The following is a 4,312-nucleotide window of genomic DNA, read 5'->3' as shown; positions in this document are numbered from 1 at the left end:
CTCTCTCTCTCTCTCTCTCTCTCTCTCCTCTCTTTCTTTGTCTCTTCAAATGAAAAAATACTCTTGGAAATGGTAAGGTAAGGGCAAATAGAGACCCATGGTGATCTTGGCTCAGTTTCGTAACTTACATATATCATTCCAAGACTTTTAACATGATGATACTATTTCCTCAGATTACTACAATTCCAATATTATTCTGTTGCCCACATGGTGCCATCTCTGCACATTCATCAATCACAAGATTCATACACAAATGGATCAAACCCTGGCAATATTCCTTGGATGTGCCTCCCACTATTTAATTTTAGTGATAGTATCTTTCTCATAATTTTTTTTAAAACTCAAGTATTGTTTGTTCATCCTGTTTCACTTGAACCTCCTTGACCTCCTCCTTGAACAAGTGGCCCTCTTGCAAACCTTATATCTCTTGCTTTAAGTCTATCAGTAGGTATTTATTTCTTCCACCAAAAAAGAAATGTTTAAAACACACCAAACTCAGAAGGACACATTAACATTTAAAACATGAAACAGTAACTTATAACCTCTTATATGTTGTCCCTGAAGAGAAAGACAACTTTATATGTCTTTATAACATATATTTGACCTTTGTCTTTTATCTCCATAATACTAATAACTCACGATATCCAGATTATTTTTGGCCAGCCAGACATGAGGTTTTGGACTGCAGAATCCTCCTGGGTGTGGTATTTTCCTCCTCTGAGAAGCTGTTGGAGAAATAATTTCCTTTTAAGCAACCAGTACTTGACTCAGGAACTTCTGACCTTAGGAATTCATGAAGTTATGGACAGCTGGAAATACCCATTTCACATCAGTGTTGTTTGACAAGAAGCTCAGGAAAAGAAAGGCAGAAAAGGCAGTGAGGAACTTGAGGTTCACACTCATATATCTAGGCAAAAACACATTCTTGCTGCTGTTGCTCTGTGTTTGTGTGTGTGTGTGTGTGTGTGTGTGTATGTGTGTGTGTGTGTGTGTGTGTGTGTGTGTGTGTGTAAGAGGGGAGAAATCCTTCCCTCTCCCTCCCATAGAAGTCCAAAGGAGATCTGTGTTCCAAGCCCAGCAGGACCTAAAAAATAGGAAGTTCTTTATCCTCATTCTTATATCAGACAGAGAGAAGCTCCTCCTGGATCAAATACCAATCATTTTTGACATCAATCCAGTCCTACAAAGGACCAATCAGGAGATGTTGTTCACAAATGTCCTTTAGCAAGTGGCCCTCCAGAAAGGACCAGGGTGTAATCTCAGCATTACTTTTTTTATTGCACTATATTTTAAGATCTTTGAGGACATGACTCATATCTTCTTTAACTTTGTATTTACCTATAGTTTCTAGCACAGTGCTCTGCTTAGAGTAGGTGCTCAATAAATGGTAATCGAACGTGAGAATCACTTAAGTGGTAACATAGATTTTTCTTTTTTTTTTCTTCTTTAAAAAAAAACAACCCTTCCCTTCTCTCTTAGAATCAATACTGTGTGTTGGTTCCAAGGCAGAAGAGTGATAAGGGCTAGGCAATGGGAGTTAAATGATTTGCCCAGGGTCACACAGATAGGAAGTGTCTGAGGCCAGGCTTGAACCCAGAGACCTTCCATTTCTAGGCCTGGCTTTCCATCCACTGAGCCACCTTGCTATCCCCCAGATGGCATTTAATCAATCAATTATTTATTTTTAAAAAACCCTTACCTTCCATCATAGAACCAATACTGGGTATTGGTTCTAAGGCAGAAGATTGGTAAGGGCTGGGCAATGGGGGTTAAGTGACTTGCCCAGGGTCACACAGCTAGGAAGTGTCTGAGGCCAGAGTTGAACCCCGGACCTCCTGTGTCTGGGCCTGCCTCTCAATCCACGGAGTCACCCAGCTGTCCCCTGGCATTTGATTTTTAAAAAGCTCTGGATTCTAAGTCAGAGGACCTAGATTAAAATTCCAGCTCTGTAATTTGTTCCTTGTGTGACCTGGACAAATCACTTAATCTCTCTTGGTCTCCATTTTCTCATTCTTAAATATAGGAAAATATTGGTTTAGAATCAAGAGGTCAGTAAACTATTGTCCAGGGTCCAAAGTGGCCCTTTTTCGTACAGGCTGCAAACTAAGCATGATTTTTACATTTTAAAATATCATAAAACTTCTTTACAAAAAGGGCTAGGGAACAGGGTAAGTGACTTGCCCAGGATCACACAGCTAGGAAGTGTCTGGGCATAGATTTGAATCCAGGACCTCCCCTCTCCAGGCATTGTTGCCTATGCCCCGAGCCACCTGTCTGCTCCAGTGCATAGACTTTTCAAAGGAGCCAAACATCAGAAGGCACTATTCCTATCACCATGGCATCTTGCTACCTTCCCGTGCTCCCACTTCTCATTTCGCAAATCAGTTTCAGTAGCAAGCCTGTGTCTGCAATTTGGCAGCAGATGGGCTAGTCTTATCTGTCTCATTCTCCCGGCCAACCCGGAATGAGGAAGCTCTCCCTATGCGAGGAGAGGAAATTCTTAATGTTGATTACTATTACATCATCACTATGTTGATTATTATTACTACTACTACTATCATATTTAATGCATGAAAGGCAAAACATATGCACAACAGCAAAACATGCACCCACGGACGCACTGCAAAAATAGCACCTAGTCGCTGACTTCGCTCCATTTCGCTGCTGCTTTGAACGGCGGACAGAGCTCAACGTCCTGCCCTCGTGTGGCTGTTGCGTGAAACTCACTTCCTTCCCCAGAGCGCGTTCGATGATGTTTTGTTGCCCTCTAGTGGTAGGTGGCCTTCACTGCGTGGAGCGCGGGAGAAGTCTCCATTGTCAGATTCCTTCAGCGCAGGATGCGGTCCGAAGGGATGTAACTGTGCGGCTGAGGTCCATTTTCCTGGGCTTAGATCAGAGGTGTTATGGGGCACTGGAGGACCGCTGTGCTACTTTGTGTCTGCGCCAAAGTGGATAAAGCGTCTAGATAGAATCTTATTAAAAGTCTCTCTCCGTTTCCATTTCCACATGTATTTACGATGGACACGTGTCTGACTAAAACATAAACATTACGTTGGTATATAGTAAATGCGTTAATACTAACTGTAACTGGTAACCGATACACTGAAATGGGGGTTTTAATAGATAGGATTCGAAAACCCTCTTGCTCTTCTGGATCATGCCTTAAACAAGATAAGGGACTGCACGCTCTTGTCCTATCTTCCAGACCTCTCAAACCTGTCCAAAATTCAAATTACGCACAAGAGATAAAACAACTTTGCCTTTATCTCCATGCCTAAGTCCCCTAGACACCAACCCAGCGAGCTAACCTTAGAGGAGGCTAATCCCTAATCCTTTAAATGCTCCAAGGCACCCCATGCCTCACCAGCCACCATACCTTGGCAGGAATATACGAACTGACCCGGGGCTTAGAATAAAACTCTGGCACCCCACTTTCCACCCCTGTGTCATGGAAAGCTAGAAGCTGGCTTTGGTGGGATGACAATTCTCTGCTGCAATAATGCTCAGCCAGAAAACTGAGGAAAAGAGGGAAATGAGATAGAAAGCCACCACCAGCTCTTGAGAGGAAAAAGGGATTGGCATAGCTATAGCTCTGGATTTGGGGGAGACTTCCAATCAAGTCCTCAACATAGCTAGATACGACAATGCCGGAAATGTTTTAGAATGCTTACAGCCCTAGTTTGCTGGGCACAGATCCTAAAAGGATAGTAAAGTGCGAGACTAACCTCCAAGTTTTAGCTTTTCCCATCATTTTTTGGAGGGCTGCCCCAGTTTTCTACCTCAATTTCCCCCTCAACTTATCTAGATAACTGAGAATATTTTTTTTAATATTATTAAGAAAAAGGTGAATGAGCAGGCAGAGGAAGAAACTGAGTTCTGTTTAAGTAATGGCTAATTTCCTTGGCCTTTTTTAGACACAAGTACAAGAGGAAAAGGAAACTAATTTAAGCAATTTTTGAAATTCCTCGCATAACCATAATTCTCAAACTTTTTGATTTCACGAACTATTTACATTGTTAAAAAACAAACAAACTTTTAAGAATCCTACAGAGCTTTTTGTTTATATGGATTTATATCCAGGAGTTTGCTGGAAAATATTTAGCCAATGGGTCTGTTTAAAAAACAGCCACCACCCCCATGTCCATCACATTTTCAAATTTCATCTGCATTATGAACATTTTTCTCATCACTTTCTTAATCGTAAGCAATCAACAAAATTATAAATCAAACCCTGATTTATTGTATTTGTTGATTTCAGTTGGAACAGACTCCAGCATACTCCTTATTATATCTGTTGGTATGTATTGGATTA

The 4,312-nt window shown here is 41.4% G+C and overlaps 1 pseudogene; it reads right to left on the bottom strand.

The window, feature by feature from the left end:
- Positions 1-33: 33 nt before the first annotated feature.
- On the bottom strand, positions 34-533 carry LOC123254271 (annotated as a pseudogene).
- Positions 534-4,312: the final 3,779 nt, after the last annotated feature.

This window comes from Gracilinanus agilis, unplaced genomic scaffold, assembly GCF_016433145.1.
Source record: "Gracilinanus agilis isolate LMUSP501 unplaced genomic scaffold, AgileGrace unplaced_scaffold18839, whole genome shotgun sequence".
NCBI lineage: Eukaryota > Metazoa > Chordata > Mammalia > Didelphimorphia > Didelphidae > Gracilinanus > Gracilinanus agilis.
The sequence above is the reverse complement of the archived record's forward strand: the minus strand, read 5'-3'. Positions and strand labels throughout refer to the sequence as shown.